Raw genomic sequence first — 12,734 nt, 5'->3', positions numbered from 1 at the left:
TAGAAGCAGGATTATCCACACATGCAGGGTACTTCCCTTAAACTCCTTTAGAAGTTAAAGAAATTTATTATGAGGGTCAGAAACTTACAGAATTTAGGGAACCCAGAGAGCTGTAAGACTCATGAGGCCTTTCCTTGAGATTGTCCAAGTATGTAAATAGTAAACAGTTGTTGGGGAAGAGAAGAGTTTTTGGTGGCCCTGCCTGCAGGTTGAGCAGAGAGTTCTAGGGATACAGCTTTTGTGAATCTAAACCCATGCTGGGGTGGAGTTTCCTACCATGCCTTTGAGTAACTCAGGCTCTTGTAAGTAACCCAATAAATTCATTGGTTCATGAACCTAGACTTGGGTGGAATCATTTCTTTGGTCTGTCATTGGTGTCCTATACAGGGTGAATAGACATTTGTTCATACCTCCTCAGAAAAAGTCACTAAACAATGATTCCCCAGTGCTCTTCCTTCCCCTGGCAGCACCATTCTACATTTGTCTAAGAATCTGACTATTCTGTGTTCTACACATAAGTGAATCATGGAATATATGTCCTTTTGTGTCTGGCTTCTTTCACTTAGCATGATGTTTCCAAGATTCATTCATATTGCAGCATATAAGAGAATTTTGTCCCTACCATAGGTAAATATCATTCCATTATATGCATATACCACATCTAGTTATCCATTCATCTACCAGTGGGTATTTGGGTTGTTTCTATCTTTTAGGTCTTCTGAATGATGTGTATATAAAGATGAGGGTAAAAGTATATAAGCCTCTGCTTTCTTTGGGTATGTACCTAGAAGTAAAGCTTCTGAATTATATGATAATCTTATGATTGTTCCTTTGTGGAAACAGCTTCTTATTTTTAAACTCATAATCAGAAAGTCTGACTCTTGGCATTGATTGATAGCAGATATAAAATGTCCTAACCCAAGAAACTTAATCTCTTTCTGGAGCAGAGAGTTTTAGAAATCTTGCCTTCTTGAAGCTAATGAAAATAAGGAAACTTTCCTTTTACAAGTTGACTTGGAGGAAACACTTCAAAAATATACAGTCAATAATTCTTCCATTATGATTGGGGTTTGCTTCCCATTTCCACAGTTCTGTGCCGGGTTTTTGTCTGCTTGAGTTTGCATGGGTCTTGTGCATGCTGACACTATTCTGTAAGTTCTTATGAGCAAAGTTTCAGGAGCCTGTAGGACTCTATTTCTTATGGTCATACACCTCCTGCCTAGCTCTTACAATCTTTCTGCCCCTTCTTCCACAATGGTCCCTGAGCCCTAGGTGGGTGGAGTTTAATATAGGAGTCCTGTCCAAAGACCCACACCCTGCAGACTCTTATTCTCTGTGCTTTGGCCAGTTGTGATTTTGCGTTCCTGACCCCTGGCAGCAGATTACTGCTGGGTGAGGAAGAACTGATCTGTTAAAGGGAAGGACTCTAAATAGGCTGACTAGACCTCAGTGTATGAACTTGCACCGAGGGACATCTGGGGACACTAACTTGACATGATAGGCCTTAGTACAAATGACAGAATGTATGAATTCCATTTGAGGTGGGGGCTATGGGAGGGTGCCATTGGGGAAGAGGGTCAAAGATGATTAAGATGCTCTATATGAAATACACAAAAATTCAATAAAAATTTTACAAACAGACAAACAAACAAAACCTTACTGTCACCACCAATTTCATCCACTTAAATCTGGTCAGTCACCTGAATACAAGCAGAAGCATTAACCACCACAACTGTCTCTGAAATAGATTCAGCCGTTATGTTTAAGTTAAATGACCTGGGATAATATCAAAGTCATAATCTAGTTTGAGGAAATGACATGGTGGTCCACAGTCCCTTGGCTAGCAGATGGCTGATCTGAAATCACATCATATCACCTAGTAGTTCTACTCCCTGCACTGCCCAATGGGAAAAAATAATATGAAAAGAATGAATAAACGGCATCATGGTTCCCAAATTTCTTAACTCCAAAGTTCTCTTAAGGAATCCTAAGTTGAACTATTCATGTTGGAAAACATCGAACAAAGTGTTTCTTATAAATACTGGGACTCACCATGATTAATTTTGTGACTGCTATGTAATACTAATAAAATGGAACATCTGAGTATCTCAAGACAAATGAATCTGCTTCTACAAATATTTAAACAGTGCTGTTAGGTGACCAACACTATTTGACATCTTGAGGGAGGGAGGCATGTAAAGATGAGTAAGACTTGTTCCTTGCCCACCAGTTCTTATGTCACAGAACGGCGGTTGAGACTATTGTTAGATCTCTTTGTCTTATACAAATTATTTACTATATAATTTTTAAGAATATATTGTCAACTTATATAAAACTGAATGAGCTAATCATTGGTAATTTTGTAATAATCCTGATAAATTATAAGTGAATTCCAAAAAGAGAAAAAAAAGATTTTTGTTTTGTTTTTAGAAATAGAGTCTCCCACGGTAGCCTCCAACCAGCCTTGAATTCATTACCCTCCTGTCTCCAGCGACCAAGTACTGAGAGTACATGCTTGTACTACCAGGTTCATATAAAAACTAAATATTTATGGATCAGGAGCTTGAGGTTCCTCATTTCATTTACTTGTAAAGTATGTTTTAATGGCTCCATTTTACAGAGATAGAAACCAATACTTCGTGAAAACAAAGAACTTGTCTTCAATCACATAGCCAGAAGGAGGCAGGCTGGGCTGTGATACCATCACTCCAGCTTTCCAGTTCATGGGTGTCCCACTTGACTACTTACTTCCAACACAAGAATTCTCTGATGAGTCTCTGATCTTCACTGTGCTGGCCCAGGGCTTCAAAAACTGGTCAGATCATTTATTAATTCACGAAAACATAAACGAGAGAGGGTTCTTGTGTATATTGCTCTTATTTTGACTACCCTAGGTGAAACTTTTGGTTTGAATAATCACAGGAGAGTTGGGAATCCCTGTGCCCATGCATCTTTTCTCTACTGAATCACCACTCTGTGACCCTAATATGCCATAGTCCACAGGCATGATTTATTGTAATTATGGAAAAGATAAGGCGAATACTCATCTAGACTAACTATGATGCTGTATGAGCATACAGATGTGTGCTTTGCTGCAATGATCCATACATTTCAATACTTCTGGGACACCCATCCTCCCTCTCATTCCAAGTTTGTTATAGAATCTGACAGCTGTCAGCCCTATAGCAGTAGGAAATTGGTAGAATATAGAACACATCCAGTAGGGTTTTTTCCCCTTTTAATTGTTTCTCTTAGTGTCATAAACTATGATAGTTCCTTCCTGGACTCTTAATCTTCACAGTATCCCAAGGTAGTTATTAATTACCCTTATCTTCTAGTGAGGAAATGAAGTTCAAAGAGATGCCTACAATTGACAGATCTGAGATTCCTTGGTACCTGTATTAGTTAGGCTTCTCTACAGGAACAGAACAGATAAAATGAACATATATTGACTTATAGGATGTGGTCCAGGTAGTCCAACAATGGCTATCCCACACTGGAATCCTGTAGTTGTTCAGTCCACAAGGCGGGATGTCTCAGCAGTCCCAATCTAGTGCCGAAGGTCTGGATTCTTTGGAGAGCTGCTGGTCTTCAGTCTACGTTGGAAGCCTGAAGAAATTAGTTCTAATATCGGCAGTTGAATGCTTCAGCAACAAATAGATAAATTCGCCAGGGAGAATAAGGTGAGCAGGTTAAAAAAACAAAAGTGCTGGGCATGGTGGCACATGCCTTTAGTCCCAGCACTCGGGAGGCAGAGGCAGACCTCTGAGAGTTCAAGGCCAGCCTGGTCTACACAGTGAGTTCCAGGTCAGCTGGGGCTACTAGGAGACCCTGTCTCAAAAAGACCAAAAAAGAGTTTCTTTCTGCCAAGTCCTTTTACATGGGCTACCACCAGAAGGTGCCACCCATATTTTGGTTTGGTCTTCTAGCCTCGAAGAATCTGATCAAGAAAGTTCCTCATATGATTGCCCAGAGACTTGCATTTTAGTTGATTCCAGATCCAGTCAAGTCCACAACCAAGATTAGTCATCACAGCACTTAGCTCTGTCCAAGATGGTTGAAAGAACTGTTGAAACCCAGAAAACAGTAGGGAATTGGTTATGAGAGGGCTTAATTGTCCACAGGTATTAGTATCCTCAAGCATCCTGGAAGTAATCCAAGAGGGACAAGTAAATATTAAACCTGTTGCTGAATGTACATTTGTACAAAGATGGTGGAAGAGATGTCAATTGAACAGAAATACATTTTCATGGGATGGCAAGATGATTCTGTGTAAGAGTGCTTGCTGGGCAAACATGAGGACCTGAATTCAGATCCCAGCACCCTATAAAAGGTTATGTATGAGGGGCTGGAGAGGTGGCTCAGTGGTTAGGAGCACTTACTGTTCTTCCAGAGGACCTGGGGTCAGTTCTCAGCACCCATATGGCAGCTAACATGTTGGTAGCTCATCATTGCTGGGTAGGAGAGAGTTGGTCTTCTTTAAGGGAGTGATGCTACACAGGCTCCAGTGGATGAATTCACACTGAGAGTTATTTGGGGACACAAACTTCATTCCATAGGTCTTAACATATATGACAGAATGCATGAAATCCTATGGGGGGCCCTGGGGGTGCAGATAGGGGAGGAGGTCTAAATATGATTAAGATGTATGAAATTCACAAAAATTCAATAAAAATATATATTAAAAAAAGGCCCCCAAACCCAGATAGGACTTAGTCAGGTATCACGGCATAATGCCAATAACCCCAGAACTCTGAAGACTGAGAGTCAGGAAGATTATGAGTTTTGGGTTGGCCTGGGCTACACAGTATATGAATGGCTAGCCCAGGGTATATATCAATACTGTATCAAAAAGTCAAATAAACAAGTACTTAATAAGCACATAGGCTTTTGTTTGTAATTTTGCCTAACATTTGCCAAGTTGTGATAGCATCTTGGGATTCCTGAAGCAATGGCATTTTCCAAGACAGTGTCTGGAAAATTCAGCAGGCTTGTGATTGGCTGGGAAGTAAGGAGCAGGATTGGAAGCAAGCACCTCTCTTCCTTTTCCCCTAGAGGCTCTCAGGGGTCTTGTTTTTATTATAAGCATGGGACTGAGGCCGTGATGTTCATAGGAGGATGGAGTGGGCATTGGTAAACAATCTTCATGCCCTACTTTGTCCATATACCCAGACTGTTTCCCACAGAAGCCAGAATCTATAACAGAATTCACTGAACAAATTTTGCCATCAAATACCAAGAGTTACTGGGAAGCATCCATTCCTTTTTCTCCTTTCCAGAAAGAAAATAGATAAAGAATTAAAATATGGCCTGCCAGCAGAAATGTAGTGAGGTTATTGATAGCCTAAAGCCAGATGTTGTCATTCTTTATCCCTGAGTTTCAGAAACAGTCATTCTCTGAGGACCGAGTTGCTCAGAGCAGCTAGTTGATCAAGATTTCCAACTATGCTTCAGTTATGGCTTCTCTGGATACTTGCTTCAGTTTTGCTCTCTTATAAAAAATTCCTGCTAAATGATATAATTCTTGGAAAAAAGTTAAAGCTCCTAGGAGAAAGACCTTGTTTAAATGAATTACAACCCAATCAAAGGTCCCTATCTTTCCAGTGTCTGGCTTGCTTCTCCCTTGACATGTTTTGTTTAGGAGTTATGTGAACTCCTTAATAGCATAACAATACAATCAGGACATTTTTGTAAACTGTAGGAATCATTTATTCATTCATTCAATCAGTCAATGAACATTTATTGAATACCTGTTATGTGCAGTCACTGTGTTAGAGGTGGGGATTATCAAGGGCTCTAAAGTGGTTCCTGTGCTCAGAAGTTCCTTCATAGAGTGTTTCTCCACAAAATGCTGTGCTCATTCTCACCACCACAAAGGGAAGTAGTTGTTATTTTTGGTGCTGTCTTAGTGATGAAGACGTCAAGGCTTGGTCAGATGTTGCTTATGAACCCAGAAACTTATATGTGAAGTTTCATCCCATGTCTAAGACTCCATGCTGTAGTCTTACTTTACATGAACTTGAGTTACTAGATTTTAATCAAAATAGACCAGCCAACATAAATATATAAACTAGAACTTTGGTATTTGTAGGTTTAATTTTCTTGTCATTAAGAACATTCTTGGGCATCATTAACCATTAGCAAATGACTTGGAAGAGGCTTGACTTAGGCATTTAATTTTCTAAGACATGATCTGAATCTCTTGCTCTAAGAGACTGGGATATGCCTCTCCTATTTGCAGAGGCTTACCAGGCATCCACATCTTTGTGTGTCTCTGTTTCCTTGTGTTCTATGTTATGCCTTTTGCAGTGAAAATATGACAGTGACCCATCCATTATTAATAGTGTTTGTGAAAATTAAAAATTCAAGAGAAATCTCGAGAGTTGCCCATTGTCAATACAAAGGCATTAAAAATTGCTAATGTGGAAATTGTCATGTTCAGTTTGTGAGTTTGGAGACAGAATCTGATGCTTGCAGTGGGTCAGATCTCCTGGGCCGTTTGGGTCCCTGCAGCCATTTTACTGTCCTCTTCTCTCTGTCAGGATAGTGTGCAGAAGTGTAGTTCATCTGACCCTGGATGGAAACTGGAGGGATTTTTCCCAGTTGTGTCTGACCTTCAAAGAAATCCTTCAGGGCCCTGTAGATTCTATAGCTCCCAGTGCTGACCTCTCATCCAGGATGGCTGGCTGGGTGGGTATCAGGGGGAATAGACTGTTTTATGTAGCCTTGGAGACAGCTTTCTGCAATCACCTATGCACTGTGAGATTAGTAGAGTGAGTAGTCATTCTCAGATAGAGCTGTATCCGCATGTCCTCCAGAGAGCAGTAGCTGACCCTAGAGACTTCGTCAACATCTCATTTCCCTCAAATGCCTCATTTGGAAGAATTTTGTTGAGAATGAAATACTCCTGATACTAAACTTCAAAAATCTTTTTATTTGGAATAGGCATTTGTAACATAAACCATTCTATATCAGTTAAGAGCTGTTGTAATGGAGTAGGGAAAAAAATAGAAATGAGGTTGGCAACAGGCCAGCTCCAGAATCATAATGCAGAGTATGGGGTATTGGATTTGGAGCAGAGAATCAATTACTCAACAGCCAACATCATCATTATTTCCAAAAACAATGCCGATGAGTGAAACTCCTGGCCCTTGTGATTCAACAGTACCATATGCTTTGCCAAGAAGAGAACTTTCGAACAAAAAGAATCTAATTTTTCATCATTAGTCACCAGTGACTTTAACTATTGAGATTCTATGAAAATAGCTTTACTTACCATACGCTAGAATCCTTGTAACTATGGAATTGTGTTTAACAAAATGTATAGACATAGCCCTTGACTGAAAATAAACATTGCACCTCGATTTACTCACCTTTAAGCCATTTGCTTTGCCATTCATTCCGATTATACATTAAAAAAAAAAAAGAGAGAAATGTCTTCTGGAGATCAAGAGCAAGTTGCTGTCATTGCTCAGTATGAGTAACAGGTTGACTAACTTCTGTCCATTTCATTCTCTGCTCAAGAGAAAGGAAATGAGTTGACTGAGAAACAAAACCAAAATCCATCTTGGTTTTGTGAGGCATTGGCCTCTTTCTAAGTACACTGCAAAATTTCAGTGCTGCACCTGAGTGTATCAACAATTCTTTAAGTGCTAACAAAAACGCTGCTTCTGCAGATGTGAACACCTAAATATTAGTCAAAGCTTTGCTGCAATTCTATGGATATGCATAATGAGATTTTTTAGCTGTCAATCATTGTTATTCTGACAGCTGTAATGAGATTCTCGTTTAATGTGTACTTCTCCATGACTTGAGGCCTGCAGCAGGTGCTGTCCTCTTTAAAACATGAGTGCACATACCAACTCCTTTCTCCCCATCTGGAAGGGGAAGAGTTCATGAAGGGGTTTGGCATAGTGGTATCTTGAGAATTGAGACACAGAAGGTGCTGATGCCCTCTCTTTTCTACCTATATCTGTTATTCAAAAGGAATGAGTTCCTGCTGCAATAGAGTAACCACATAAGAAACGATTGTCTCATAAGAAAATACAGTGCTTGAATTCAGAAATTTTAGACAAATTCCAATGGAAAGTTCTCCAAACAAGAAAAACTAAGAATTCTCAGCAACAAAACATATTTACCACCGTAGTTGAGATGATGAAATGCCATTTTTAAAAGTATTTTGTTTATTATTTTTATTTTATGTATATGAGTGTGTTGCCTGCATATACATTGCACTTACTGTAGGTAAGTGCACCTGTGTCATGCAATGCCTGTGGAGGACCAAAGAGGCTGTCGGATCCCCTTGAACTGGAGTTACGGACAGTTGTCAGCTGCCATGTGGGTGCTGGGATTCGAACCCGGGTTTTCTGCAAGAACAACCAGTGTTCTTAACCACTGAGCCATCTATCCAGCCCCTGAAATGCCATTTTAAAAATTTACATATGAGTATATTGACTACATGTAAGTGTACCTGTGTCATGCAATGCCTGCAGAGGTCAGAAGAGGGCTTGGATCCCCTGGACCTGAAGTTATGGATGGTTGTTAGCTGCCATGTAGGTGTTGAGAATTGAACCCAGGTCCTCTGCAAGAGCAGCCAGTGCTCTTAAGCACCAAGCCATCTCTCTAGCCCTATGAAATGCCATTTAAATGATCTCTCCCTTGCAAATCTGAGCAGAAAGGAGCTCTCTCAGTTACTGATAATGTTGCAGATTGTGAAACCATATCACATCATCACTTAAAGTCCCACAGGGGAAGAACAGCAGGTAGGGAGCTATTCAGGATTTACAGAACCACTTACTTCTATAAGTAAAACCAGAATCATAAGAAAGTAAGAAAGTTCTTCAGTCCCTAAGGTAAGTAAGGCCAGATGCTTTAAAACTCTAACTTGTATTACTCTAGACCAAATAAGACACTTTAGTCTGTTGCTGGAAAACTAACCTTCATCCTTCCTCCAAGGCTGTAATTCAGTTGAGTCTGTCTTCACAAGGCTCAGAAAGGTTGGGGCTCTGTCTCCTTCACTCAGCTTCCTCCCCTCTGAGGTGGAGCTAGCACTGTCTCCTGGGTTTAAGCACCTTGTGTGGGAAACTTTCTATAAAAGACATTATCCTGGAACTCTGATGAAAGGGAAATTAAATGCAAAAATGTTTTCAAGAGTTTTGAAACTAAAATTGCCCTAGGGAACATCTGTCTTTCTGTTCTTCTCATTCCTTTCTTACTGAAGACTTCATTCAAGTGCTGAGGCTGGTAGATGGAGAGAGATAGGAATGAGCACTGAATTGGGAATATCTGAGCTTTTCTAGGCAACTCAGGCAATGACCCAGCAAAGAAATCACAGGAAGACCATACTGACTTGTTTCAGTTAGAGAAGAGACCAGTTTGAGCCCAGAGAGGGGGATCCAAGTGGGAGACTGTTACAAGGCATCCCAAGTGGAGAAAGGCTTCTGCCCTCTCCCTTCCTTCCCGTGTTCCTCCAGGTCTTGACCTTCCTCCTGACCTTGGAACTCCTTCCTCTTCTTGCTGCTAACCCTTTGCTCAACTCAGCAAATGTTCACCAGCCCTCTTCTAACACAGGACCAAAATCATTTGTTGAAACTCATCAGCCCTTCAAGTCAAACAGTGTTGCTGTTTTTCCCCCTCACACCAAGGGGAGATGGGAGGGTCAGAAAAAGTACAGGCTGGCCTGAGACTCAAGCCTCACAGTTTAGCTGTGTGTCTATAGGGAGGAGATTTACTCCCGCCCCCTCAACCACAGTAGCAAAAGACAGTGAGAATGAAGTCTGGAAGCTGTGAAGCAGACATGAGACCACATATATTTGCATGCTCAGCAAAGGGAGTGGAACTCGAAAGAGCAAGGTTTCCTCCTTGGGTGGCCAGATCTTTAGGAATGTGCTTAGGCACTGCTGCTTTTCCACCCTGTCTGTTCTGCTCACAGGCTTGAGGAGCCGCCACTTTGTTGACTCTTTGTTCTGTGTTATAAAGGTATCACTAGTTCTGTGGCCCTCACTGGTTTTTAGGGTACAGTATGACCCCAGTTCTTAAAATGTGTAATCAAGGGGCTGGAGAGATGGCTCAGCAGTTAAGAGCACTGGCTGCTCTTGCAGAGGACCTGGATTTCATTCCCAGCAGCCACAGGGCAGCTAACTGCAGTTACCTATAACTGCAGTTCCAGGGGATCCAGCACCCTCTTCTGATTTCCAAGGGCATTGCAAGACATGGATGCACTCACATACATACAGGCAAATAAATAAAATATTTTAAAATGTGTAATAAAGGCAGATGGTCAGTGCTCTGCCTCCAACACAGGCATCTGAGCTTCTGCAGAGCCTATGTAGCCTTGGGGTTTGATCCCTGGAACTCTGAAGATATATTTTGTGAGGCACTTATGTAACTGTTATTTATTTTCACAGTTGGAGGATCCAGGTATGATGTGATTGAGATTGAGTCTGTCAAGTTGGAGGTGAATGGGTTAGACCTTTGGTTGGCAGAAGCTGTCCCAAGCTTACTTTTGTTCTGTATCTGATACTGTCACCGCCAGTGAGTCCCACTCCTTCACTGTCCTTAGGGAAAACGGAGGCACAAGGCACAGTGTGGGACGGAGGTGACAGCTGCATCACAGCTTCATAAAATCTTGGACCTCCTTATCCTGAAAAGGTGGATAATGCTCCTCCCAGAAGCCGTAGGTTGATAGGTGGCAGCCCTACAGAGGAACTAGCAGGTATACCCCAAAGAATTCTAATACACCCCTGCTCCACCACCCTTTGCCCCTCTGTCTGCCAGCTCCTGCCTCCTCCCTCTTTCCCTGCTCTCTTCTGCATAGCAGTTCTGGTCAGGTCACATGCTGAGTAAGCCTCAACACCTCTGCCCCTGTGGTGGTCTTACCACCATAGCCAGCATCTGGGCACCCTACCAGGCACATCTACAAAGACCTTATTTACAAAGTCACATTCATAGGTACCATAGTTTAGGACCTGAATGTATCTTGTGGAGTGGGGGTACTATCCTATTCACAACACCTGGATAACCAAAGAAGAGATCCTGTGTGATTTCTTTGGTTGCTGTTGTTTTTGAGACAGGGTCTCACTATGTAACCCTGGCTAGGCTTAAACTCACAGAGATCTGCTTGCTTCTGCCTCCTAAGTGCTAGTATTAAAGGCATGCACCACTATGCCCACTTCCCTGTAGTTTCTGACAATGTTCATTGTGTGACCTGTAATCTCCCTGGGCTCCAGCTGCCTCCTTTGAAAAGACAAGGTCACAAATTTAAGCAGTGACTCCAGGTTTAGTTAAGCAGTGATTCCTGGTTTTGAATCTGTTTTCTCCTCCAATGGTCACCTGCTCCCCTCCCTCTCAGTCCTGCTTCTGAATCTTAGAGCTGGCAAGGATTTTGCCCAGTGTTTCAGGTCCTAGCCTCAATTTCTGGTGTAATCACAGAATAAGCTAAGTGCTCTCTGTGTGTACACAATTCCCCTCAGCTCCCTCCTGGCCTGGTGGAAGCAGCCAGCCAGCTCGCCTCATGCCTGCCAGTGGGCACTTTCCCTACCCTGTCTGTCTGTTCCTTTTATTTATTTTTCACTCCCCATTCTCACATCCCTCACCTACATAGTCAGATTCCCAGTCTCTCTTTGTATCCATTATTCAACTACCAATTGGCCTAAGTACTCTATTTTCTGCCTTTCTCCCCACAAAAACCTTTGTTTATATAGCACACACACTTTGGCCTCTAGTCTACAGACAAATTGTTCTGTCATGGGCTACAGGTACTGGAAGCCAGCTTCAGGCTGAGTCAGGAGGCCCATGGTGCTGTCTTTTAAACTGGTTTTACTGGAGGTTGGAGAGATGGCTCAGTGGTTAAGGGCAATAGCTGCTCTTGCAGAGGACCTGGGTTCAATTGCCAGCACACACATGACTGCTAATAACCGTTTGTAAGTCCAGTTCCAGGGAATCCGACGTTCTCTTCTAGCCTCTGCTGGCATTGCATGACACTGGTGCACCTACCTACATGCAGGCAATACATGCGTACCATAAAATAAAAATAATAAAATACTAAAAAAAATTGGTTTCATTTTTCATTTTTGACAGTTTCGTACATGTATGCAGTATACTGTGATCATATCCTCCCCCTCACCCGTTACCTTCTCTTACCTTCCCTTCCACTTCTGCTGACCCCTTTTATTCTCCTAACAGGTTCTCTTCTTATCACATCTTTTTGTTTGTGCAGGTCTTGTGCCGGTAACCACAGCTGCTGTTCATGAGTGCAACAGCCATGTCACATATAGAAGACAGCATCTCACAACAATCCTCCACATCCTGCAGTTCTTACATGCTTTCTATTCCCTTTTTTATGATGTTCCCTGGGCCTTGGAGGGGATGACACAGATGTCCTGTTTAGGGCTGAGCACTCACAGTCATTTGTTCTCTGCACTCTGACCAGTTATCGGTCTATGCTTTGTCACCCCCTACAAAAAGAAACTTCTCTGATCAAGTCTGAGAGCAGCACTAATCTGTGGGTACAAACAGATTAGTGTTTAGAAAGTAGTTTGACAATATGTCCGTTTAGCAAAACATCAGTAGTAAATTCTCCACTAGAGCTTGTGACCTGCCCAACCATAGGCTTTTGACCAGGTTTCCAGTATTGGGCATATAGTCCTTCCCATGAAGCAGGTTGCAAATCCTATTTTAAAGCAGTTGGCTACCCCCTAAACAGTCAGTAAGAAAGTGTAAACACGAGGGCCTGA

The 12,734-nt window shown here is 41.9% G+C and overlaps 1 long non-coding RNA gene across 4 annotated transcripts in view; it reads right to left on the bottom strand.

Moving 5' to 3' along the window:
* Nucleotides 1-12,734, bottom strand: part of LOC115071642 — a 116,222-nt gene that overhangs the window by 62,876 nt on the left and 40,612 nt on the right. Inside the window, exons 2-4 of one of the 4 annotated variants that reach the window (XR_003850747.1) lie at nt 12,142-12,241; nt 7,374-7,515; nt 3,784-4,066 (exon numbers count right to left, since the gene is read on the bottom strand). The exons of 1 other annotated variant lie outside the window; for it this stretch is intronic. This is a non-coding gene — a long non-coding RNA (uncharacterized LOC115071642). Of the gene's footprint in view, nt 1-3,783; nt 4,067-7,373; nt 7,516-12,141; nt 12,242-12,734 lie in introns of those variants that run through there. 2 more of the 4 variants (XR_003850748.1, XR_003850749.1) reach the window with 2 other exon arrangements.

The sequence above is a fragment of the Nannospalax galili genome, unplaced genomic scaffold, assembly GCF_000622305.1.
Source record: "Nannospalax galili isolate Female #2095 unplaced genomic scaffold, S.galili_v1.0 scaffold298, whole genome shotgun sequence".
Taxonomy (NCBI): Eukaryota; Metazoa; Chordata; class Mammalia; order Rodentia; family Spalacidae; genus Nannospalax; species Nannospalax galili.
Note: the sequence above shows the minus strand (reverse complement) of the source record. Positions and strands in the feature narration are given on the sequence as shown.